We start from the raw sequence: 26,786 nt of genomic DNA, 5'->3' as shown, positions 1-26,786 counted from the left end.
GCGGAAGACCAGGGTTCCATTCCCTGACGGGGAGATGGTTCAGGTACCTCTAATTTTCTTCAATTACCATCTTGTTGAAATTTGAGAAGTGACCAAAGTATCATTCTCCGAATGTTGTGATGTGTGGACTCGGCGTTGCTGCACAGCCCTATAGAAATCAAACACAGTATTTTACTAATGTTTGTTCCACCCTTCTAAATTAGGACGCAAAAGCAAGTCTTCAAAAAGGGAAAATCGTTTGTCAGAGTCAATGCGTCAAATAAAAGGTTAGGGATGCAGCAGCTGACGACCTCGACATAGCATTAGAAAAATCAACCTTGGTAGAATTAGAAAAGTGCTTAGGCGAAGCCCTATATGGTCTTATTTACTACAACACATCTAACCACCGATGAGCAAACACTGACAACAGTTTAATTACACATATGCACATACACCAATGGTTAGCCTAAAGTCAGATGGTACGGAAAACAGCTTGAATACCATCACAGACAGTCTATGTTGGTCACCTTCAAATATCATATTGAGAAAGTTAAAGCCAAGGTTGGATTCTGAAACAGCATCCTAAAAAACTGTACAATACCAGCCGGGGAACATATTCTGCCACTATCCGAGCAACTGAACTCGCCTTATGAATCAAAACAGCCAAAAGTGCCTCATGTCATGTTGCAATCACGTTGAGTCATCTTGCCGAAATCAATCCTGGCCTAAACACTGCCTGCGAGGCTCTAACTGGGTGTTTGAAATCAATTAGAACCTACAATCTCTATCTGCTGTTAGGCATTGATCCTCCGTATTATCTGACGTCAGAGGAAAAGTTCAAACAAGAAACTGACCCTCGTCTCGCTCTGTTTGACCGAGAACCTGCAACGAAGAGATTAAAATCAAGGCAAATTTCCTCCATCCTGGACAAGCCCTGACTGACAGCCATCACCGCAACAGGTTGGCCCTCTGCTAAAGCCGCAGGGAAAATGCCTCACACAACTAAACAAATCTCTTCTGCCCGGCTCCATAGATGTGTGGCGTTTTGGTCCTGCCTAAATCGCCCAAGATCTGAGAAACGGAACGTTGCAAGGTATCCGTGAACAAACGAGGCTATGAGGATGTTCTACAGCATGTTAGTGTGGAGGAGTGCAGATGATGTGTCATTTGTTAGTCTGCTCTCTCCTGCCTGTGCAATTCAACCAACAAGATCTGGATGCCGTCAGTGACTCTGCTCGGGTGTGGGGTGAACTGGAAAGGTGTTGTGCCGTGGAACTCGAAGAGAACAAGAAAGAGGAAAGCTGGGAATTTCAGGCACCTTTTTTTGGCCAAATTGGAGCAATGTCCACATTGCCTTTATGGAAAATGTCAACGATAATGCTTTGTATATCATGAGCATAAAACATGGAAGTCACATAAGTTTTATAGAAATTGCCTGCTATGAGAACGGAATGGATAGCTTTCCCTGACCGGGAATCGAAACCGGGACGCGGCGGTGAAAGCGCCGAATCCTAGCCACTAGACCACCAGGGAACTGATCATTTTCTCAGACACTTTTCTCCTGCATGGTTTCTTGACAAATGTGTGAAGCACCCATTGCATTCATGTACCATGTCAGAAATGTAATAAATAGTAAATAAATAAATGGGTTGTACTTGTAAAGCGCTTTTCTACCTTCAAGGTACTCAAAGCACTTTGACACTACTTCCACATTTACCCATTCACACACACATTCACACACTGATGGAGGGAGCTGCCATGCAAGGCGCCAACCAGCACCCATCAGGAGCAAGGGTGAAGTGTCTTGCTCAGCACACAACGGACGTGACGAGGTTGGTTGTAGGTGGGATTTGAACCAGTGACCCTCGGGTTGCGCACGGCCACTCAGCCACTGCGCCACACCGTCCAAATGTCCCAAATGTGAATTGTATTTTTTGAACCGGGGTAACTTCTGTGTCTCAGTGAAGTGATAACCACTACACTATGGAAACTGCTGCATGAATTTGGACTTGGATGTGTAAAAATTGTACAATAGTAACAATAACGAACAGACTTTCTTTCCTCATGTCTTCTTAGTGTAGTCCGTGTTGAGGATAAGGTTGTTGTTTCTACACAATGTCACCAGACAGGCTAACTCCCTCCTGTAAGTCGCTCTGTGCCGGCCACTGATACATCCTATCACTGCGGTGTCATCAGAATATAGAAACAGATAAAAGTGGACTGAATGTCTTAAGTAGGGGCGGTGATCTTCAAACGACATGTTGATAAACACACAACCACGTCCACCTTTTAGCTTTTCCAGAGGCTGCTGGCGGGCCTTAAAACTGTGCTGGTTGTGTTTTTTTCTTATTGCATACCTGGCATGGAAAACTCCAAAGCTAACGTTTGGGCCCTATTTTTGAAAGCTTTCCAAATGAGGCCAAGAGTCTTATTGCCTCAGTCAGGGAAGATACAAATGCGTTACCAGCAAAAGATGGCAGTGGTGGGATTTGAACCCACGCTTCCCGAGAGACTGGAGCCTTAAGCAAGCGCCTTAGACCGCTCGGCCACACTACCCTTATTCCCAGCTTTCTTAGGACCAAATTGTCGGCATTATGAGATAGCAGAAATATGACATGGCAACACTTTGGTTGCGGTGTGGCAGGCAAAAGCCAAGGATGTTTGCTTGTCCCCTGGAAAACACCATGTTATACAGTCCTCGTTAGTATAGTGGACAGTATCTCCGCCTGTCACGCGGAAGACCAGGGTTCGATTCCCTGACGGGGAGATGATTCAGGTAGCTCTAAGTTTCTTCAATTACAATCTTGTTGAATTTTGAGAAGTGACCAAAGTATCATTCTCCGAATGTTGTGATGTGTGGACTCGGCGTTGCTGCACAGCCCTATATAAATGAAACACAGTATTTTACTAATGTTTGTTCCACCCTTCTAAATTAGGACGCAAAAGCAAGTTTTCAAAAAGGGAAAATCGTTTGTCAGAGTCAATGCGTCAAATAAAAGGTTAGGGATGCAGCAGCTGACGACCTCGACATAGCATTAGAAAAATCAACCTTGGTAGAATTAGAAAAGTCCTTAGGCGAAGCCCTATATGGTCTTATTTACCACAACACATCTAACCACCGATGAGCAAGCACTGACAACAGTTTAATTACACATATACACATACACCAATGGTTAGCCTAAAGTCAGATGGTACGGAAAACAGCTTGAATACAACCACAGAAAGTCTATGTTGGTCACCTTCAAATATCATATTGAGAAAGTTAAAGCTAAGGTTGGATTTGGAAACAGCATCCTAGAAAACTGTACAATACCAGCCGGGGAACATATTCTGCTACTATCCGAGCAACTGAACTCGCCTTATGAATCAAAACAGCCAAAAGTGCCTCATGTCATGTTGCAATCACGTTGAGTCATCTTGCCGAAATCAATCCTGGCCTGAACACTGCCTGCGAGGCTCTAACTGGGTGTTTGAAATCAATTAGAACCTACAATCTCTATCTGCTGTTAGGCATTGATCCTCCGTATTAACTGACGTCAGAGGAAAAGTTCAAACAAGAAACTGACCCTCGTCTCGCTCTGACCGAGAACCTGCAACGAAGAGATTAAAATCCAGGCAAATTTCCTCCATCCTGGACAAGCCCCGACTGACAGCCATCACCGCAACAGGTTGGCCCTCTGCTAAAGCTGCAGGGAAAATGCCTCCCACAACTAAACAAATCTCTTCTGCCCGGCTCCAAAGGAGTGTGGCGTTTTGGTCCTGCCTAAATCGCCCAAGATCTGAGAAACGGAACTTTGCAAGGTATCCATGAACAAACGAGGCTATGAGGATGTTCTACAGCATGTTAGTGTGGAGGAGTGCAGATGATCTGTCATTTGTTAGTCTGCTCTCTCCTGCCTGTGCAATTCAACCAACAAGATCTGGATGCCGTCAATGACTCGGCTCGGGTGTGGGGTGAACTGGAAAGGTGTCGTGCCGTGGAACTCGAAGAGAACAAGAAAGAGGAAAGCTGGGAATCTCAGGCACCTTTTTTTGGCCAAATTGGAGCAATGTCCACATTGCCTTTATGGAAAATGTCAACCATAATGCTTTGTATATCATGAGCATAAAACATGGAAGTCACATAAGTTTTATAGAAATTGCCTGCTATGAGAACGGAATGGATAGCTTTCCCTGACCGGGAATCGAGCCCGGGCCGCGGCGGGGAAAGCGTCGAATCCTAGCCACTAGACCACCAGGGAACTAATCCTTTTTTTTTCAGACACTTGTCTCATGCATGGTTTCTTGACAAATGTGTGAAGCACCCGTTGCATTCATGTACCATGTCAGAAATGTGAATTGTATTTTTTGAACCGGGGTAACTTCTGTGTCTCAGTGAAGTGATAACCACTACACTATGGAAACTGCTGCATGAATTTGGACTTGGATGTGTAAAAATTGTACAATAGTAACAGACTTTCTTTCCTCACGTCTTCTTAGTGTAGTCCGTGTTGAGGATAAGGTTGTTGTTTCTACACAATGTCACCAGACAGGCTAACTCTCTCCTGTAAGTCGCTCTGTGCCGGCCACTGATACATCCTATCACTGCGGTGTCATCAGAATACAGAAACAGATAAAAGTGGACTGAATGTCTTAAGTAGGGGCGGTGATCTTCAAACAACATGTTGATAAACACACAACCACGTCCACCTTTTAGCTTTTCCAGAGGCTGCTGGCGGGCCTTAAAACTGTGCTGGTTGTGTTTTTTTCTCATTGCATACCTGGCATGGAAAACTCCAAAGCTAATTTTTGGGCCCTATTTTTGAAAGCTTTCCAAATGAGGCCAAGAGTCTTATTGCCTCAGTCAGTGAAGATACAAATGCGTTACCAGCAAAAGTTGGCAGTGGTGGGATTTGAACCCACGCCACCCGAGAGACTGGAGCCTTAATCCAGCGCCTTAGACCGCTCGGCCACACTACCCTTATTCCCTGCTTCCCGAGGATCAAATTGTCGGCATTATGAGATAGCAGAAATATGACATGGCAACACTTTGGTTGCGGTGTGGCAGGCAAAAGCCAAGGATGTTTGCTTGTCCCCTGGAAAACACCATGTCATACAGTCCTCGTTAGTATAGTGGACAGTATCTCCGCCTGTCACGCGGAAGACCAGGGTTCGATTCCCTGACGGGGAGATGGTTCAGGTACCTCTAGTTTTCTTCAACTACCATCTTGTTGAAATTTGAGAAGTGACCAAAGTATCCTTCTCCGAATGTTGTGATGTGTGGACTCGGTGTTGCTGAACAGCCCTATAGAAATCAAACACAGTATTTTACTAATGTTTGTTCCACCCTTCTAAATTTGGACGCAAAAGCAAGTCTTCAAAAAGGGAAAATCGTTTGTCAGAGTCAATGCGTCAAGTAAAAGGTCAGGGATGCAGCAGCTGATGACCTCGACATTAGATAGAGATTAGATAGTACTTTATTTATTCCGCCAGGAGAGTTCCTTCAGGAAAATTTAAATTTTCAGCACAATCCCATTCAAGTTTAGACAAACATTACAGGGAGACAGAACAGGATCGCTGACGGGTCTGCCGGCTTCCAGCGCCCCTTACAAAAAAGATGAGATAAAGGTAAACAAAGGGGGGGAGGGGGGAGAAAAAAATAGAAGATTAAAATAAAATTTAAAAAATCGGTCTTTGCCTGGGCCCTGGAGAGGAGGTGCAGACTGAGGCCAAGGGAAAAAAACAAATAAATTAAAAAAATAAAAAAACAACTCATAACCATGGTACACATCCCTCTTCCATGTGTGTAAGAGGGAAACATCAAACATCAAAGAACACAGAGGACATTAAAGACATTAAAGCAGCAGATACAACCAGACACATCTACATACAGCTATGAATAAAAAGTAAAATAAACATATCCACTGTGGTGGCATCTGCGTTGTTCCACGCCATCGTCTGCTGGGGAGGAGGAAGCATGGTCAGAGACAGAAGCAGACCCAACAAAGCAACCAAGACAGCCGACTCCACTCTCGGCCAGTGTCCAGTCCGAATGGATGAGCGAGGATACGTCCAAGGTGACCGAGGTGTCCGACACCTGCTCACCCAGTCAAGACACCGCGAAACCTCTCCGTCCCAGTGCTCAGTGCTAGCTCCGCAGCCCTGTCCCTTCATCCGCATCTCCTCCAGTACATCCAAACATACTCTGGTGTAGCAGACACCCAGCAGCTGGTCTCCATAGCCAAAAGGCTCCCGGGAGGCAGATCCAGAAGTCCACGAAAAAAGCACCACAGAGGTCACGAAAGTGCCACCCCTTGTCACACAGTCCCAAAGGGTCCCGGACCAAAAGGCAAAAAAATATAATAAGACATGAAAACAAGAGGGAAACACAAAAGGATGACACAAGAGCACAGAGCTCCTGCCTACAGCAGCCACTACAGCAGCGCCATCTTGGAAAAAAGCAGCGCCATCTTGGAAAAAAAAAATAGCATTAGAAAAATCAACCTTGGTAGAATTAAAAAAGTCCTTAGGCGAAGCCCTATATGGTCTTATTTACTACAACACATCTAACCACCGATGAGCAAACACTGACAACAGTTTAATTACACATATACACATACACCAATGGTTAGCCTAAAGTCAGATGGTACGGAAAACAGCTTGAATACAACCACAGACAGTCTATGTTGGTCACCTTCAAATACCATATTGAGAAAGTTAAAGCTAAGGTTGGATTTGGAAACAGCATCCTAAAAAACTGTACAATACCAGCCGGGGAACATATTCTGCCACTATCCGAGCAACTGAACTCGCCTTATGAATCAAAACAGCCAAAAGTTCCTCATGTCAGGTTGCAATCACGTTGAGTCATCTTGCCGAAATCAATCCTGGCCTAAACACTGCCTGCGAGGAGGCTCTAACTGGGTGTTTGAAATCAATTAGAACCTACAATCTCTATCTGCTGTTAGGCATTGATCCTCCGTATTAACTGACGTCAGAGGAAAAGTTCAAACAAGAAACTGACCCTCGTCTTAGTCTGTTTGACCGAGAACCAGCAACGAAGAGATTAAAATCAAGGCCAATTTCTCCATCCTCGAAAAGCCCTGACTGACAGCCATCACCGCAACAGGTTGGCCCTCTGCTAAAGCCGCAGGGAAAATGCCTCACACAACTAAACAAATCTCTTCTGCCCGGCTCCAAAGAAGTGTGGCGTTTTGGTCCTGCCTAAATCGCCCAAGATCTGAGAAACGGAACGTTGCGAGGTATCCATGAACAAACGAGGCTATGAGGATGTTCTACAGCATGTTAGTGTGGAGGAGTGCAGATGATGTCATTTGTTAGTTTGCTCTCTCCTGCCTGTGCAATTCAACCAACAAGATCTGGATGCCGTCAGTGACTCAGCTCGGGTGTGGGGTGAACTGGAAAGGTGTCGTGCCGTGGAACTCGAAGAGAACAAGAAAGAGGAAAGCTGGGAATCTCAGGCACCTTTTTAGGGCCAAACTGTTGCAATGTCCACATTGCCTTTATGGAAAATGTCAACGATAATGCTTTGTATATGATGAGCATAAAACATGGAAGTCACATAAGTTTTATAGAAATTGCCTGCTATGAGAACGGAATGGCTAGCTTTCCCTGACCGGGAATCGAACCCGGGCCGCGGCGGTGAAAGCGCCGAATCCTAGCCACTAGACCACCAGGGAACTGATCATTTGTTCAGACACTTGTCTCCTGCATGGTTTCTTGACAAATGTGTGAAGCACCCATTGCATTCATGTACCATGAAATGTGAATTGTATTTTTTGAACCGGGGTAACTTCTGTGTCTCAGTGAAGTGATAACCACTACACTATGGAAACTGCTGCATGAATTTGGACTTGGATGTGTAAAAATTGTACAATAGTAACAATAACGAACAGACTTTCTTTCCTCATGTCTTCTTAGTGTAGTCCGTGTTGAGGATAAGGTTGTTGTTTCTACACAATGTCACCAGACAGGCTAACTCCCTCCTGTAAGTCGCTCTGTGCCGGCCAGTGATATGTCCTATCACTGCGGTGTCATCAGAATATAGAAACAGATAAAAGTGGACTGAATGTCTTAAGTAGGGGCGGTGATCTTCAAACGACATGTTGATAAACACACAACCACGTCCACCTTTTAGCTTTTCCAGAGGCTGCTGGTGGGCCTTAAAACTGTGCTGGTTGTGTTTTTTTCTCATTGCATACCTGGCATGGAAAACTCCAAAGATAACATTTGGGCCCTATTTTTCAAAGCTTTCCAAATGAGGCCAAGAGTCTTATTGCCTCAGTCAGGGAAGATACAAATGCGTTACCTGCAAAATATGGTAGTGGCAGGATTTGAACCCATGCCTCCCGAGAGACTGGAGCCTTAATCCAGCGCCTTAGACCGCTCGGCCACACTACCCTTATTCCCAGCTTTCCGAGGATCAAATTGTTGGCATTATGAGATAGCAGAAATATGATATGGCAACACTTTGGTTGCGGTGTGGCAGGCAAAAGCCAAGGATGTTAGAAAATGTAAGGGGACACCTTCTGTCAAAAAATGATTTATGGGGGGTCATAAATCAATGATTTATGAGGGGTCAAGTTCAAAGGTCAAAGGTCAAGTTCAAGGGTCAAAGTCAAGTGGGTGTGGCTGACCCTGGAAGAGGGTAGAGATAAGACCTGAGGTGGGAGTGGTTTAACCAGGAAGAGGGTGTAGTTTTAACCAGGAAGAGGGTGGAGTTTTAACCTGGAAGAGGGGGGTTTAAGACTTGAAGGGGGAGTGACTTAACCAGGAAGAGGGTGGGTTTAAGACCCAGAGAGGGAGTGATTTAACCAGGAAGAGGGTGGAGATAAGACCTGAAGTGGGAGTGGCTAAACCAGGAAGAGGGTGGAGTTTTAACCAGGAAGAGGATGGAGTTAAGACCTGAAAAGGAATTGGTTTAACCAAGAAGAGGGTGGAGTTTTAACCAGGAAGAGGGTGGAGTTAAGACCTGAAGAGGGAGTGATTTAACCAGGAAAAGGGTGGAGTTTTAACCAGGAAGAGGGTGGAGTTTTAACCAGGAAGAGGGTGGGTTTAAGACCTGAAGAGGGTCGGTTTAAGACCTGAAGAGGGAGTGATTTAATCAGGAAGAGGGTGGGTTCAAGACCTGGAGAGGGATATGTTAAGAGGGAACAAAGGAGGGTTCAGGTTGAGGTCAGTTTTTAAGGAAGCTTGAGAATGTCATCTGATCAGCATCTGACCAGCAATTTGACAGTTTAAATGTTTACGATCGTCGCACACCGAAGCTTGAGAATGTCATCTGATCAGCATCTGACCAGCCCTTTGACAGTTTAAATGTTTACGATCGTTTGAAACAACTTCCAGACCCCACGAAAACATATTTAAACGATTGGGAGGAACTAATTAGGTTAAGGTTAACCATATGTTTGACCCTGCTTCGATGTATTGATGGCTGGGAATGTTACGTGGGAAGATGTGGACACGCACAAACGCACATACACATACACACACACACACACACCATTACCTTTGCTTTACCACGTAATTAGACAATGGTTTAACTCCATTTAAGCATTTAAACGTTAAAAGCATTGCACGTGTACGACGTTGTAATACTTTTCTTTTTTTTACCAGCAGATGACGACGAAGTGAAAGACGAAGAACTTTGTTTGATCGATCCTACAAAGTTGGAAGATGATTATAAAGGTGTGTTTAACCCTTCGAATTATTTAATATTATGTGTATTCATTATTTTGTTTCATAGAGGAATTGCCTTAAGATCCTAACGCGATCGTTTTAACACAATCGCAGTCTGGTGAGTCAAATGATTCTCATTTTACAAGAAAAAAACATGCGGTATACAATACATATATACATATATTTACTTACAGATTTTCCGTTTGCATCTCCGGCTCGCTGGTCTCCCTTAACGCTGTCGGGTCCGTCAACGGCCGTCGAAGAGACTCGGCCATTCCAGGCAGAGGAGAAGGCTTGATTCCGCCAAAGACTCCAGACATCGAAACCTTGGTCCGGGACAATATGATCGAAAACAACGGCGAATGTCCGACATGCCCCCTGCCGTAAGTTTTTCTTGCTTTGTGTAAGCTTTTTAAGATTCTCCGCGGTCTTAAAGAACTCCTCTCACTCCTCTGTCTTCCGCTCAAATGAATTTCGCGCCTAAGGGGAATGGGCGGGGACTGATTCCGGAGGTGGGCGGTTGTTTCCAGCAAGCAACCTTCTGGTGTGCATTAGCGCCACCTACTGAAATGGAGTGTGGACCAAGATGGATCCCTACTCTATATTCTTTTATTTAACCCAATGTGTTTTAAATACGTGTATAATGCTTTATATCCTATGTGTTGTGAATTCCATCCTACTATATCTTCCAAGGAACCCAAAGAAATGTTACCACACCTCCCGCTTTATTTATTCTGTAGATTGCCTGAACTATTTCATAAACTAAATCTTGTCTTGTTTCTGATGCTATGTTTTTTTTTTATGCTCATCAATGCACTGCTGGAGTCCGAGCACACAACTACTTTCCTTGCTTTGTTTTCCTCTATCCAGTTAACTGCCTTATAAATTGCTACCAATTCCCCCGTAAAAACAGATAGTTTATCACTGATTATTTTATTTAATACTATGTTTCCTTGTGGGATAACTGCTGCAGCTTCTACCTTACTTTTTATAGTTTTTGATGCATCCGTATATATATCATATCTCAATCTATTTTTCTATCTGGTAACTATTTAAATTTCTATTCTTTAGTTATTGCGTGTTTTCTTTTGGGTTATCAAACATCCACGGTGGTATTGCAGGAATTGGTACTGTAGGACTAACTTTAATATTGTCAATTTTAACTTTATTACATATGTCTCCTATAATCCACCCAAAACTATTATTTTTTTTCTCTTTTTCTTGGCAGTTTGGTAGCACTGGACAAGTGGGATATCCTTGCTTGGATCCTTTTAAAGTTGCCCGATAAACTGCTGAAAGTTGATCTCTCCTCTTGTACAAAGGTTTTTCGTTCATTTTTACTTGTAATACTGCCACTAGGGTTGATGTAGTAGCTCCACAACATAACCTTAAAGCCTGTGACTGGATCCAGTCTATTTTCCCAAGTCATGTTTTTGAAGCAGATTGGTAAATAATGCATCCGTAATCAATAACAGATGGAATTAAAGTGATATATATACATATATTGTTTTCAACGTCAACCTATCAGCCCCCCAATCATTACCCCTCAAAGCCCTCATTATATTTAACACCTTTTTACTTTTCCCCCTATTTTTAATTTTCCTGAAGGGACACTCCTGAACGAATAAATAAAGTACTATCTGATCTAATCTAATCAAATCTATTTTGCTGATGTGGGTTGACTAGTTCATATTTTTATCAAACCATATTCCTAAATATTTAAATACTTGTACCTCTTCTATATTTTCACCGTAGAGTTTTTATTTGGAGCTTGTTTTGTACTTTTCTCTTTGTAAAATGTATGACTTTTGTCTTTCCAACAGAGAATCTTAAACCCCAAGCCGTTCCCCAGTCTTGAACATTATTTACCACTTTGTTAGTTTTTTGATTATTTATTTTAACTCTAAATAATATACTAGTCTTTCATTAATCTTTTTTTTTTCATTACTTTCCCCAAATTTGAGGTCAATGCTATCGGCCTATAATTTCCTGCCTCTTCCGGGTCTTACCCTGACTTGCATATTGGAATTATTACCGCTAATTTTCCCCTCTGCCGGTCATTCTCCTTCTTCATATAACCTGTCATATCATTTCAAGACCACTTCTTTGACGATGCTACCTAAGTTTTTGATCATTTGATAACCCACTAGGTCTTTCCCCGGCGACGTATTTTTAACCTAATTTCAAAATTCGAACCATTTCATTCAAAGAAAATGTCATATCCATAGTGTTGGTAAAGCTATTATCGTTGTCTTCCATCATTTCCCCAATATTTAAACTCATCGTTTCTTCTCTCTTTTGTTTTTCTACATTTCTCAAATTATCATTACTGTGCACTTTAACAAATGTTTTTGCTAAAGGTTCTGCTGTTTCTTTACCCGTGACTACATCTTCTTTAATAAATGTGGCACATCATCCTCTTTACCCATCATTCCTATCTTTACGAATCGTTATATATCCTTTTATTATAAAGTTTAATTTTGGCTTCAGCCATGTTTCTTGAATACAAATTATATGTGGATTAGTTTTCATATTTTTAATATATCCTTTTAATTCATGTTCGGTTGCTATCAAACTTCTGGCATTCCACCGGACAATTAACAGGGTGTTGGAATGTGGTAACATGACTTCGTCACGTCTACTCTCTGTAGTACAGCTTGCACCCGGTCCCAAGATAGTTCTTTCAACAACTTTGCTGCTGCTTTGACAATTATTTTGATCTTCTCAGTCTTATTTCTAGCCTGTACTGTACAGTTTATTACATAAGCCAGGAATACAACTAGTTTGTCCGTGGAAATTCCTGTATTTGTTGCCTCTTGTTTTTTTTTTTCTTGAACTATTCACACTTCTTTTCTTTTCTACACTTTCTTGATTTCTCACTATAAATGCCTCTGCGTATGTAATATTTCTTTCAACTTTGATTTGTTGTACTTCTGTTGCCTGTTTCATGATGTATGGCTTTTGATTATTTCTTTTTTCAATCTACAATTCCAATAAATAACACGTATTTCCAGATTACTTATAACTTTTTCAAAATAAAATGTAATTCCTGAATAAGATAATTGTATCGAATCCAATGGATTGTCTGGTCCTAAAACCTCTTTGTAATGTTTGTTTGATTCCTCAAAAATACGACACAGTCTAATTTGAAAAACCTATGTGCCTCGTCGGCTGTAGTAAAAAAAACAACAACCCATGCCTCCTCGGTCTAACCTCTCCCAGCCCCTTTTCTGCCGTGTCAAAGATGGATCAGAGACCACCTTTGCCCCTAACCCCCACTTCTTCTCCACTACCAAGAGAACAGTAATTAATCCGAGCTGAGTTTTTTAAAATATTCCAACATGACTTTTTACTTTCATTTTGTATCAAAGCTGAGTTGTGCTCTCTGGTTTATTTTGCAAATGAACATGATCATGTACAAGACTCGCCTACCCACAATGCACTGCAGCCCAACGCTCCTGGTCGGATGTTTGTATCGGGGTTCATGGAGAGATGCGGTAAAGAGTGGTAGCCAAGACACACGGTCACACACGGTCACACTCGGCAATTATTTTGACCTGGGGAACAGATATAAAGGAAAAAATGGGGCCGGGATATCAGATTTTCAGGTACAAAAAACTTCACAATGACACAAAATAAACACAACAGTTAAACCTCACACTAAAAGCAAGACATTTACTTGTACGTTCAAAAGACAGAATAGAACAAGACAAGACATGCAATGCCATCTACAAAATGTTATGTAAATGTTAGTCATTACGCATGTGGCTATGGTTTTGATGTATTTGTTACAGACATGTTTACGTCAAGTAACATCACATGGTTCCATTTGCACCTTTCAACAAATCTGAAAAGGAATATTAAGAAGTAAAACTTATATTTAATCCTACCTCTTCTCCGAGCACACAGTGACTGTACATACGGGTCGAAAAATGTTTGTGGAGTTTTAAGGCAAATACAACTTCTTAAAGTACAAACGTATTTACAATCAATATTAAATGTTCCTTTCCCCCCAAAAAACAAGACACACAAAACGAAAAAGAAAGAAAAATAATAAATCAATCAATAAAATGCATCAGTCAAATAGTACAGGCAACTTCGTTAACATGGAGCCACAGACAATTTCATTCAAAAAGTCCCAATTGCTAACATAAAGATACAACAACAAATAAAAGCAAAGAAGGCCTAGTGGTTAATTACACCAACAGACAAAGTATTAAAAATGTCGGTCCAATAACTGCACAAGGGTGGGCAGAGCCAAAACATGTGTAGCAAGTAAGCTGGAGACTGTTGACACTGAAATAAGGCTATATGTGGCACAGATACAAGATTTATAAACTCTACTTAAAGCCCCACTTAAGAACTTTCAGTTTTGGTTTATATTGGCCGCACCAGTGAACCAAAGCGATGGCGTTTTCCCAAAAGGAAAACCACATTTACCATGAGGACTAGCGCATATAGCGTCAAACTGACACGATAATGCCACAATGATTCTGTATTACTGAACTTTCCACAGTAGGAACCTACATCCATTTTCTACCGCTTATTCCCTTTTGGGGATGTGGGGGGCGCTGGCGCCTATCTCAGCTACAATCGGGCGGAAGGAGGTGTACACCCTGGACAAGTCGCCACCTCATTGCAGGGTCAACATAGATAGACAGACAACATTCACACCAACCTACATATTTTACTCAAACCTTATATTTGCAGTTTGAAGTCACTGCATTGTTTTTTCCTTGTACAGTTCTTTTGAGTTTGTTGCATGGTTGGTCAGTGTGGAACTGCGATGTATCGCGCTGGTGGGTATTTATTGCTACCACACAAATTTCCAGTAGCTAAAATTAGCATTATTATTCTGATTTGAGCATTGAAAGTCACTTACTAGTTTAGCAGGAACAGATCCAAGGCAGCATTGGTCTAAAATCTCACGTCTTTGACCTCACACAAGCTAGTGAAAGTCGTGCCATTGTTGATCCTTGATTGTCCCTCCCTTTTTCTTTTTTTTTGTCTCCTCAGAAAAAAATTTGGTAACTTTGTTTGTTTTATAACTTGTGCCAGGATAGCAGTAATTGCACAAAGGCATTCTTCTTCTTTAAGTTTTCTGACAGCACGTAGGCGTTCGCATCAACTTTCGTCTTTTTAACAAATGGGTAAAGGGGGATGATGTATGCCGTATAACTAATTGGCACATTTAATATTTAATAATAATGAATATTGTAAAATTCTACAATTTTGTTATTTAAAGGGGAAAACCCGATACAAAAGATACATAACAGTTGTTTACTGGCTAAAAATAAAATTATCCTGAAAAAAAATCACATTCATTTTTAGATTTAATCATACTGTACAATATCCTTAAAACATGTCATTGTGAAATAATTGATAATATTGTACATTGTACATTTTACTCCTCGTTTCATATTCAAAGTGAAAACATTTAAATGATCAGTTTTCCATTTAAAGTGAGATCCGTACAATTAGGTCAGGGCTTCTCAAACTTTTTTTTTCTGTCATCCCCACTTTAGACTAAGGAGTTAGTTTTCAAGGCCCACCTACCCCCATCGCCCCAACAAAACGCTAATGCCAAGCTCAACATTTTCAAATTTATTGAACATCATGTGTGGTCTCGAGGTGTCTCTTTAATTTGTTGGGTCTCATGCTGTCTGCTGCTAGCGGTTTTAGACACAGAACACACAGGGGTCTCTCCTCTGCCCCCACCACCGCTGCCGTGAATCCAAGAGCAAGACACCCTTCGCCATATTTTCTTTTAGGTTGACTTTTTGGTTGATTAGACCCGTCATATTTTTGTTTCTCTGCAGACCTTTGAGGTGCGAGTTGCAAATTTATCCATTTTGTGTAATTGTGGTCCGCACATTAGCCTGCTACCCATCCGCGCGAATGTTTGTTCCTCTTAGCCCCGCCTGCAAAAGTTACTGTTGCTATATCTGTCAAACTTTCGCTCCTACCGAGAAATTTAAAGCCTACAGGAAAAATAAGTAATTTACATTTATTTATACGGCGGATTTCACAAACAGAATCACAAAGTGATTTACAGTGTGTATAGAAAATGAAAGCATGGTAAAAAAAAAAAAAAAAAAAAAAAATTTAAGTGAAATTTCCTCCCGTTCCTCGCGCCCCACCTGTCATGTCTCTATTCCCCACACTTTGAGAAAATGCTGAATTAGGTCAACATTTTTCGACCCGTATGTACAGTCACCGTGTGCTCGGAGAAGAGGTAGGATTAAATATAAGTTTTACTTCTTAATATTCCTTTTCAGATTTGTTGAAAGGTGCAAATGGAACCATGTGATGTTACTTGACGTAAACATGTCTGTAACAAATACATTAAAACCATAGCCACATGCGTAATGACTAACATTTACATAACATTTTGTAGATGGCATTGCATGTCTTGTCTTGTTCTATTCTGTCTTTTGAACGTACAAGTAAATGTCTTGTTTTTAGTGTGAGGTTTAACTGTTGTGTTTATTTTGTGTCATTGTGAAGTTTTTTGTACCTGAAAATCAGATATCCCGGCCCCCCAGACACATTTTTTCCTCTAAATCTGCTCCCCAGGTCAAAATAATTGCCGAGTGTGACCGTGTGTGACCGTGTGTGACCGTGTGTCTTGGCTACCACTCTTTACCGCATCTCTCCATGAACCCCGATACAAACATCCGACCAGGAGCGTTGGGCTGCAGTGCATTGTGGGTAGGTGAGTCTTGTACATGATCATGTTCATTTGCAAAATAAACCAGAGAGCACAACTCAGCTTTGATACAAAATGAAAGTAAAAAGTCTTGTTGGAATATTTTAAAAAACTCAGCTCGGATTAATTACTGTTCTCTTGGTAGTGAAGAAGAAGTGGGGGTTAGGGGCAAGGGTGGTCTTTGATCCATCTTTGACACGGCAGAAAAGGGGCTGGGAGAGGTTAGACCGAGGAGGCATGGGTTTTTTTTTTTTTTACTACAGCCGACGAGGCACATATGTTTTTCAAATTAGACTGTGTCGTATTTTGGGGGAATCAAACAAACATTACAAAGAGGTTTTAGGACCAGACAATCCATTGGATTCGATACAATTATCTTATTCAGGAATTACATTTTTTTTTTAAAAGTTATCAGTAATCTGGAAATACGTGTTATTTATTGGAATTGTAGATTGAAAAAAGAAATAATCAAAAGCCATACATCATGAAACAGGCAGCAAAAGTACAACAAATCAAAGTTGAAATAAATATTACATACGCAGAGGCACTTAAAGTGAGAAATCAAGAAAGTGTAGAAAAGAACAGAAGTGTGAATAGTTCAAGAAATAAAAAAAACAAGAGGCAACAAATACAGGAATTTCCACGGACAAACTAATAGATTGAGATTTGATATATACGGATGCATCAAAAACTATAAAAAAAATTAAAGGTAAGAGCTGCAGCAGTTATCACACAAGGAAACATAGTATTAAATAAAATAATCAGTGATAAACTATCTGTTTTTACGGGGGAATTGGTAGCAATTTATATGGCAGTTAACTGGATAGAGGAAAACAAAGCAAGGAAAGTAGTTGTGTGATCGGACTCCAGCAGTGCATTGATGAGCATAAAAAAACATAGCATCAGAAACAAGACAAGATTTAGTTTATGAAATAGTTCAGGCAATCTATAGAATAAATAAAGCGGGAGGTGTGGTAACATGTCTTTGGGTTCCTTGGAAGATATAGTAGGATGGAATTCACAACACATAGGATACAAAGCATTATACACGTATTTAAAAAACATTGGGTTAAATAAAAGAATATAGAGTAGGGATCCATCTTGTTCCACACTCCATTTCAGTAGGTGACGCTAATGCACACCAGAAGGTTGCTTGCCGGAAACAACCGCCCACCTCCGAAATCAGTCCCCGCCCATTCCCCTTAGGCGCGAAATTCATTTGAGCGGAAGACAGAGGAGTGAGAGGAGTTCTTTAAAACCGCGGAGAATCTTAAAAAGCTTACAGAAAGCAAGAAAAACTTACGGCGGGGGCATGTCGGACATTCGCCGTTGTTTTCGATGATATTGTCCCGGACCAAGGTTTCGATGTCTGGGTTCTTTGGCGCAATCAAGCCTTCTCCTCTGCCTGGAATGGCCGACTCTCTTCGACGCCCGTTGACGGACCCGCCAGCGTTAACGGGGACCAGCGAGCCGGAGACAAAAATGGAAAATCTGTAAGTAAATATATGTATATATGTATTGTATACCGCATGCTTTTTTTCTTGTAAAATGAGAATCATTTGACTCACCAGACTGCGATTGTGTTAAAACGATCACGTTAGGATCTTACGGCAATTCCTCTATGAAACAAAATAATGAATACACATAATATTAAATAAGTCGTAGGTTTAAACACACCTTGATAATCTTCTTCCAACTTTGTAAGATCGTTTAAACAAAGTTCTTCGTCTTTCACTTCGTCGTCATCGACTGGTAAAAAAAAAAAAAAGTATTACAACGTCGTACACGTGCAATGCTTTTAACGTTTAAATGCTTAAAAGGAGTTAAACCATTGTCTAATAACGTGGTAAAGCAGAGGTAATGGTGTGTGTGTGTGTGTGTGTGTGTGCGTGTGTGTGCGTTTGTGCGTGCGTGTGTGCGTGTCCACATCTTCCCACGTAACATTCCCAGACATCAATACATCGAAGCAGGGTCAAACATATGGTTAACCTTAACCTAATTAGTTCCTCCCAATCGTTTAAATATGTTTTCGTGAGGTCTGGAAGTTGTTTCAAACGATCGTAAACATTTATACTGTCAAATGGCTGGTCAGATGCTGATCAGATGACATTCTCAAGCTTCCTTAAAACCTGACCTCAACCTGAACCCTCCTTTGTTCCCTCTTAAACAATCCCTCTCCAGGTCTTAAACCCACCCTCTTCCTGGTTAAATCACTCCCTCTTCAGCTCTTAAACCCACCCCCTTCGGGTCTTAAACCCACCCTCTTCCTGGTTAAACTCCACCCTTTTCCTGGTTAAATCACTCCCTCTTCAGGTCTTAAACCCACCCTCTTCCTGGTTAAAACTCCACCCCCTTCCTGGTTAAATAACCCCCTCTTCAGGTCTTAACTCCACCCTCTTCCTGGTTAAACTCCACCCTCTTCCTGGTTAAACCACTCCCACTTCAGGTCTTAACTCCACCCTCTTCCTGGTTAAAACTCCACCCTCTTCCTGGTTAAAACTCTGCCCTCTTCCTGGTTAAACCACTCCCACCTCAGGTCTTAACTCCACCCTCGTCCGGGGTAAGCCACAGCCACTTGACCTTTGACCTTTGAACTTGACCTTTGAACTTGACCCCTCATAAATCATTGATTTATGACCCCCCATAAATAATTTTTTGACAGAAGGTGTCCCCTTAAATTATCTCTGATGTTTGCTTGTCCCCTGGAAAACACCATGTTATGCAGTCCTTGTTAGTATAGTGGACAGTATCTCTGCCTGTCACGCGGGAGACCAGGGTTCAATTCCCTGACGGGGAGATGGTTCAGGTACCTCTAATTTTCTTCAATTACATTCTTGTTGAAATTTGAGAAGTGACCAAAGTATCATTCTCCGATTTTTGTGATGTGTGGACTCGGCGTTGCTGCACAGCCCTATAGAAATCAAACACAGTATTTTACTAATGTTTGTTCCACCTTTCTAAATTAGGACGCAAAAGCAAGTCTTCAAAAAGGGAAAATCGTTTGTCAGAGTCAATGCGTCAAATAAAAGGTTAGGTATGCAGGAGCTGACGACCTCGACATAGCATTAGAAAAATCAACCTTGGTAGAATTAGAAAAGTCCTTAGGCGAAGCCCTATATGGTCTTATTTACTACAACACGTCTAACCACCGATGAGCAAACACTGACAACAGTTTAATTACACATATACACATACACCAATGGTTAGCCTAAAGTCAGATGGTACGGAAAACAGCTTGAATACAACCACAGAAAGTCTATGTTGGTCACCTTCAAATATCATATTGAGAAAGTTAAAGCTAAGGTTGGATTTGGAAACAGCATCCTAAAAAACTGTACAATACCAGCCGGGGAACCTATTCTGCCACTATCCGAGCAACTGAACTCGCCTTATGAATCAAAACAGCCAAAAGTGCCTCATGTCATGTTGCAATCACGTTGAGTCATCTTGCCGAAATCAATCCTGGCCTAAACACTGCCTGCGAGGCTCTAACTGGGTGTTTGAAATCAATTAGAACCTACAATCTCTATCTGCTGTTAGGCATTGATCCTCCGTATTATCTGACGTCAGAGTAAAAGTTCAAACAAGAAACTGACCCTCGTCTCGCTCTGTTTGACCGAGAACCTGCAACGAAGAGATTAAAATCAAGGCAAATTTCCTCCATCCTGGACAAGCCCTGACTGACAGCCATCACCGCAACAGGTTGGCCCTCTGCTAAAGCCGCAGGGAAAATGCCTCACACAACTAAACAAATCTCTTCTGCCCGGCTCCAAAGAAGTGTGGCGTTTTCGTCCTGCCTAAATCGCCCAAGATCTGAGAAACGGAACGTTGCAAGGTATCCGTGAACAAATGAGGCTATGAGGATGTTCCACAGCATGTTAGTGTGGAGGAGTGCAGATGATGTGTCATTTGTTAGTCTGCTCTCTCCTGCCTGTGCAATTCAACCAACAAGATCTGGATGCCGTCAGTGACTCGGCTCGGGTGTGGGGTGAACTGGAAAGGTGTCGTGCCATGGAACTCGAAGAGAACAAGAAAGAGGAAAGCTGGGAATCTCAGGCACCTTTTTTTGGCCAAATTGGAGCAATGTCCACATTGCCTTTATGGAAAATGTCAACGATAATGCTTTGTATATCATGAGCATAAAACATGGAAGTCACATAAGTTATATAGAAATTGCCTGCTATGAGAACGGAATGGATAGCTTTCCCTGACCGGGAATCGAACCCGGGCCGCGGCAGTGAAAGCGCCGAATCCTAGCCACTAGACCACCAGGGAACTGATCATTTGTTCAGACACTTGTCTCATGCATGGTTTCTTGACAAATGTGTGAAGCACCCATTGCATTCATGTACCATGTCAGAAATGTGAATTGTATTTTTTGAACCGGGGTAACTTCTGTGTCTCAGTGAAGTGATAACCACTACACTATGGAAACTGCTGCATGAATTTGGACTTGGATGTGTAAAAATTGTACAATAGTAACAATAACGAACAGACTCTCTTTCCTCATGTCTTCTTAGTGTAGTCCGTGTTGAGGATAAGGTTGTTGTTTCTACACAATGTCACCAGACAGGCTAACTCCCTCCTGTAAGTCGCTCTGTGCCGGCCAGTGATACATCCTATCACTGCGGTGTCATCAGAATACAGAAACAGATAAAAGTGGACTGAATGTCTTAAGTAGGGGCGGTGATCTTCAAACAACATGTTGATAAACACACAACCACGTCCACCTTTTAGCTTTTCCAGAGGCTGCTGGCGGGCCTTAAAACTGTGCTGGTTGTGTTTTTTTCTCATTGCATACCTGCCATGGAAAACTCCAAAGCTAACGTTTGGGCCCTATTTTTGAAAGCTTTCCAAATGAGGCCAAGCGTCTTATTGCCTCAGTCAGGGAAGATACAAATACGTTACCAGCAAAAGATGGCAGTGGTGGTATTTGAACCCACGCCTCCCGAGAGACTGGAGCCTTAATCCAGCGCCTTAGACCGCTCGGCCACACTACCCTTATTCCCAGCTTTCCGAGGATCAAATTGTCGGCATTATGAGATAGCAGAAATATGACATGGCAACACTTTGGCTGCGGTGTGGCAGGCAAAAGCCAAGGAATTTTGCTTGTCCCCTGGAAAACACTATGTCAAGCAGTCCTCGTTAGTATAGTGGACAGTATCTCCGCCTGTCACGCGGAAGACCAGGGTTCGATTCCCTGACGGGGAGATGGTTTAGGTACCTCAAATTTTCTTCAGTTACCATCTTGTTGAAATTTGAGAAGTGACCAAAGTATCATTCTCCGAATGTTGTGATGTGTGGACTCGGCGTTACTGCACAGCCCTATAGAAATCAAACACAGTATTTTACTAATGTTTTTTCCACCCTTCTAAATTAGGACGCAAAAGCAAGTCTTCAAAAAGGGAAAATCGTTTGTCAGAGTCAATGCGTCAAATAAAAGGTTAGGGATGCAGCAGCTGACGACCTCGACATAGCATTAGAAAAATCAACCTTGGTAGAATTAGAAAAGTCCTTAGGCGAAGCCCTATATGGTCTTATTTACTACAACACATCTAACCACCGATGAGCAAACACTGACAACAGTTTAATTACACATATACAAATACACCAATGGTTAGCCTAAAGTCAGATGGTACGGAAAACAGCTTGAATACAACCACAGACAGTCTATGTTGGTCACCTTCAAATATCATATTGAGAAAGTTAAAGCTAAGGTTGGATTTGGAAACAGCATCCTAAAAAACTGTACAATACCAGCCGGGGAACATATTCTGCCACTATCCGAGCAACTGAACTCGCCCTATGATTCAGAACAGCCAAAAGTGCCTCATGTCATGTTGCAATCACGTTGAGTCATCTTGCCGAAATCAATCCTGGCCTAAACACTGCCTGCGAGGCTCTAACTGGGTGTTTGAAATCAATTAGAACTTACAATCTCTATCAGCTGTTAGGCATTGATCCTCCGTATTATCTGACGTCAGAGGAAAAGTTCAAACAAGAAACTGGCCCTTGTCTCGCTCTGTTTGCCCGAGAACCTGCAACGAAGAGATTAAAATCAAGGCAAATTTCCTCCATCCTGGACAAGCCCCGACTGACAGCCATCACCGCAACAGGTTGGCCGTCTGCTAAAGCCGCAGGGAAAATGCCTCACACAACTAAACAAATACCTTCTGCCCGGCTCCAAAGAAGTGTGGCGTTTTGGTCCTGCCTAAATCGCCCAAGATCTGAGAAACGGAACGTTGCAAGGTATCCATGAAAAAACGAGGCTATGAGGATGTTCTACAGCATGTTAGTGTGGAGGAGTGCAGATGATGTGTCATTCGTTAGTCTGCTCTCTCCTGCCTGTGCAATTCAACCAACAAGATCTGGATGCCGTCAGTGACTCGGCTCGGGTGTGGGGTGAACTGGAAAGGTGTCGTGCCGTGGAACTGGAAGAGAACAAGAAAGAGGAAAGCTGGGCATCTCAGGCACCTTTTTTTGGCCAAATTGGAGCAATGTCCACATTGCCTTTATGGAAAATGTCAACGATAATGCTTTGTATATCATGAGCATAAAACATGGAAGTCACATAAGTTTTATAGAAATTTCCTGCTATGAGAACGGAATGGATAGCTTTCCCTGACCGGGAATCGAACCCGGGCCGCGGCGGTGAAAGCGCCGAATCCTAGCCACTAGACCACCAGGGAACTGATGATTTGTTCAGACACTTGTCTCCTGCATGATTTCTTGACAAATCTGTGAAGCACCCGTTGCATTCATATACCATGTCAGAAATGTGAATTGTATTATTTGAACCGGGGTAACTTCTGTGTCTCAGTGAAGTGATAACCACTACACTATGGAAACTGCTGCATGAATTTGGACTTGGATGTGTAAAAATTGTACAATAGTAACAGTAACGAACAGACTTTCTTTCCTCATGTCTTCTTTTGTCTTCTTAGTATAGTCCGTGTTGAGGATAAGGTTGTTGTTTCTACACAATGTCACCAGACAGGCTAACTCCCTCCTGTATGTCGCTCCGTGCCGGCCAGTGATACATCCTATCACTGCGGTGTCATCAAAATACAGAAGCAGATAAAAGTGGACTGAATGTCTTAAGTAGGGGCGGTGATCTTCAAACGACATGTGGATAAACAGACAACCACGTCCACCTTTTAGCTTTTTCAGAGGCTGCTGGCGGGCCTTAAAACTGTGCTGGTTGTGTTTTTTCTTATTGCATACCTGGCATGGAAAACTCCAAAGCTAACGTTCGGGCCCTATTTTTGAAAGCTTTCCAAATGAGGCCAAGAGTCTTATTGCCTCAGTCAGGGAAGATACAAATGCGTTACCAGCAAAAGATGGCAGCGGTGAGATTTGAACACACGCCTCCCGAGAGACTGGAGCCTCAATCCAGCGCCTTAGACCGCTCGGCCACACTACCCTTATTCCCAGCTTTCCGAGGATCAAATTGTCGGCATTATGAGATAGCAAAAATATGACATGGCAACACTTTGGTTGCGGTGTGGCAGGCAAAAGCCAAGGATGTTAGAAAATTTAAGGGGACACCTTCTGTCAAAAAATGATTCATGGGGGGTCATAAATCAATAATTTATGAGGGGTCATAAATCAATGATTCATGAGGGGTCAAGTTCAAGGGTCAAAGGTCAAGGTCAAGTGGGTGTGGCTTACCCCGGAAGAGGGTAGAGTTAAGACCTGAGGTGGGAGTGGTTTAACCAGGAAGAAGCTGGAGTTTTAACCAGGAAGAAGGTGGAGTTTTAACCTGGAAGAGGGGGATTTAAGAACTGAAGAGGGAGTGATTTAACCAGGAAGAGAGTGGGTTTAAGACCTGAAGAGGGAGTGATTTAACCAGGAAGAGGGTGGAGATAAAACCTGAAGTGGGAGTGGTTAAACCAGGAAGAGGGTTGAGTTTTAACCAGGAAGAGGATGTAGTTAAGACCTGAAAAGGAATTGGTTTAACCAGGAAGAGGGTGGAGTCTTAACCAGGAAGAGGGTGACGTTAAGACCTGAAGAGGGAGGGATTTCACCAGGAAAAGGGTGGAGTTTTAACCAGGAAGAGGGTAGAGTTTTAACCAGGAAGAGGGTGGGTTTAAGACCTGAGGAGGTCGGGTTTAAGACCCGAGGAGGGAGTGATTCAACCAGGAAGAGGGTGGGTTTAAGACCTGGAGAGGGATTGGTTAAGAGGGAACAAAGGAGGGTTGAGGTCAGTTTTTAAGGAAGCTTGAGAATGTCATCTGATCAGCATCTGACCAGCCATTTGACAGTTTAAATGTTTATGATCGTTTGAAACAACTTCCAGACCTCACGAAAAAATATATTTAAACGATTGGGAGGAACTAATTAGGTTAAGGTTAACCATATGTTTGACCCTGCTTCGATGTATTGATGGCTGGGAATGTTCCGTGGGAAGATGTGGACATGCACACACGCACGCACACACGCACACACACACACGCACACATAAACACACACACACACACACACACACACCATTACCTCTGCTTTACCATGTTATTAGACAATTGTTTAACTCCTTTTAAGCATTTAAACGTTAAAAGCATTGCACGTGTACGACGTTGTAATACTTTTCTTTTTTTTACCAGCCGATGACGACGAAGTGAAAGACAAAGGATTTTGTTTGATCGATCTTACAAAGTTGGAAGATGATTATCGAGGTGTGTTTAAACCTTCGAATTATTTAATATTATGTGTATTCATTATTTTGTGTCATAGAGGAATTGCCTTAAGATCCTAACGCGATCGTTTTAACACAATCGCAGTCTGGTGAGTCAAATGATTCTCATTTTACAAGAAAAAAACATGCGGTATACAATACATATATACATATATTTACTTACAGATTTTCCGTTTACATCTCCGGCTCGCTGGTCTCCCTTAACGCTGGCGGGTCCGTCAACGGCCGTCGAAGAGACTCGGCCATTCCAGGCAGAGGAGAAGGCTTGATTCCGCCAAAGACTCCAGACATCGAAACCTTGGTACGGGACAATATCATCGAAAACAACGGCGAATGTCCGACATGCCCCCGCCGTAAGTTTTTCTTGCTTTCTGTAAGCTTTTTAAGATTCTCTGCGGTTTTAAAGAACTCCTCTCACACCTCTGTCTTCCGCTCAAATGAATTTCGCGCCTAAGGGTAATGGGCGGGGACTGATTCCGGAGGTGGGCGGTTGTTTCCGGCAAGCAACCTTCTGGTGTGCATTAGCGCTACCTACTGAAATGGAGTGTGGACCAAGATGGATCCCTACTCTATATTCTTTTATATAACCCAATGTTTTTTAAATACGTGTATAATGCTTTATATCCTGTGTGTTATGAATTCCATCCTACTATATCTTCCAAGGAACCCAAAGACATGTTACCACACCTCCCGCTTTATTTATTCTATAGATTGCCTGAACTATTTCATTAACTAAATCTTGTCTTGTTTCTGATGCTATGTTTTTTTTTTATGCTCATCAATGCACTGCTGGAGTCCGAGCACACAACTACTTTCCTTGCTTTGTTTTCCTCTATCCAGTTAACTGCCGTATAAATTGCTACCAATTCCCCCGTAAAAACAGATAGTTTATCACTGATTATTTTATTTAATACTATGTTTCCTTGTGGGATAACTGCTGCAGCTCCTACCTTACTTTTTATAGTTTTTGATGCATCCGTATATATCATATCTTAATCTATTTTTCTATCTGATAACTATTTAAATTTCTATTCTTTAGTAATTGCATGTTTTCTTTTGGGTTATCAAACATCCACGGTGGTATTGCAGGAATTGGTACTGTAGGACTAACTTTAATATTGTCAATTTTAACTTTATTACATATGTCTCCTTTAATCCACCCAAAACTATTTTTTTTTTTTCTCTTTTTCTTGGCAGTTTGGTAGCACTGGACAAGTGGGATATCCTTGCTTGGATCCTTTTAAAGTTGCCCGATAAACTGCTGAGAGTTGATCTCTCCTCTTGTTCAAAGGTTTTTCGTTCATTTTTACTTGTAATACTGCCACTAGGGTTGATGTAGTAGCTCCACAACATAACCTTAAAGCCTGTGACTGGATCCAGTCTATTTTCCCAAGTCATGTTTTTGAAGCAGATTGGTAAATAATGCATCCGTAATCAATAACAGATGGAATTAAAGTGATATGTATATGTAACGGGTATAAAAAATACTTTATTTATTTGAGTGAAATTCCTGCTAAAATATGTACATTGTTTTGTAATGCAATGAGGTCCAATTGCGCCATCTGCTGGTACCTGAAAATCTGTAAATATGACCGGAAACCGGAAGCTATTAGCAGACTTCCTGCACTCTGCTAATGGTAAGACATGTTCCGATATTGCTCCGCAAAGTATTGTAAATTACACTAAAGCTAACGTAATATTCATTGTAAGATACACAGTTATTTA

The 26,786-nt window shown here is 42.0% G+C and overlaps 11 non-coding genes across 11 annotated transcripts; 3 read left to right on the top strand and 8 right to left on the bottom strand.

Moving 5' to 3' along the window:
* Window positions 1-1,440: 1,440 nt before the first annotated feature.
* On the bottom strand, window positions 1,441-1,512 carry trnae-uuc (transfer RNA glutamic acid (anticodon UUC)). Its single transcript has one exon. It is a non-coding gene; the product is annotated as a tRNA-Glu (tRNA).
* Window positions 1,513-2,674: 1,162 nt separating this feature from the next.
* trnad-guc (transfer RNA aspartic acid (anticodon GUC)) lies at window positions 2,675-2,746 on the top strand. The gene has a single exon. It is a non-coding gene; the product is annotated as a tRNA-Asp (tRNA).
* Window positions 2,747-4,856: 2,110 nt separating this feature from the next.
* trnal-aag (transfer RNA leucine (anticodon AAG)) lies at window positions 4,857-4,938 on the bottom strand. The gene has a single exon. It is a non-coding gene; the product is annotated as a tRNA-Leu (tRNA).
* A 139-nt stretch (window positions 4,939-5,077) lies between these two features.
* trnad-guc (transfer RNA aspartic acid (anticodon GUC)) lies at window positions 5,078-5,149 on the top strand. Its single transcript has one exon. It is a non-coding gene; the product is annotated as a tRNA-Asp (tRNA).
* A 2,437-nt stretch (window positions 5,150-7,586) lies between these two features.
* trnae-uuc (transfer RNA glutamic acid (anticodon UUC)) lies at window positions 7,587-7,658 on the bottom strand. Its single transcript has one exon. It is a non-coding gene; the product is annotated as a tRNA-Glu (tRNA).
* A 639-nt stretch (window positions 7,659-8,297) lies between these two features.
* On the bottom strand, window positions 8,298-8,379 carry trnal-aag (transfer RNA leucine (anticodon AAG)). Its single transcript has one exon. It is a non-coding gene; the product is annotated as a tRNA-Leu (tRNA).
* A 12,190-nt stretch (window positions 8,380-20,569) lies between these two features.
* On the bottom strand, window positions 20,570-20,641 carry trnae-uuc (transfer RNA glutamic acid (anticodon UUC)). Its single transcript has one exon. It is a non-coding gene; the product is annotated as a tRNA-Glu (tRNA).
* Window positions 20,642-21,284: 643 nt separating this feature from the next.
* trnal-aag (transfer RNA leucine (anticodon AAG)) lies at window positions 21,285-21,366 on the bottom strand. The gene has a single exon. It is a non-coding gene; the product is annotated as a tRNA-Leu (tRNA).
* Window positions 21,367-21,505: 139 nt separating this feature from the next.
* trnad-guc (transfer RNA aspartic acid (anticodon GUC)) lies at window positions 21,506-21,577 on the top strand. Its single transcript has one exon. It is a non-coding gene; the product is annotated as a tRNA-Asp (tRNA).
* Window positions 21,578-22,983: 1,406 nt separating this feature from the next.
* On the bottom strand, window positions 22,984-23,055 carry trnae-uuc (transfer RNA glutamic acid (anticodon UUC)). Its single transcript has one exon. It is a non-coding gene; the product is annotated as a tRNA-Glu (tRNA).
* A 652-nt stretch (window positions 23,056-23,707) lies between these two features.
* On the bottom strand, window positions 23,708-23,789 carry trnal-gag (transfer RNA leucine (anticodon GAG)). The gene has a single exon. It is a non-coding gene; the product is annotated as a tRNA-Leu (tRNA).
* Between the last annotated feature and the right edge of the window lie 2,997 nt (window positions 23,790-26,786).

The sequence above is a fragment of the Nerophis ophidion genome, linkage group LG02 (assembly GCF_033978795.1).
Source record: "Nerophis ophidion isolate RoL-2023_Sa linkage group LG02, RoL_Noph_v1.0, whole genome shotgun sequence".
NCBI classification, from domain to species: Eukaryota; Metazoa; Chordata; class Actinopteri; order Syngnathiformes; family Syngnathidae; genus Nerophis; species Nerophis ophidion.
The sequence above is the reverse complement of the archived record's forward strand: the minus strand, read 5'-3'. Positions and strand labels throughout refer to the sequence as shown.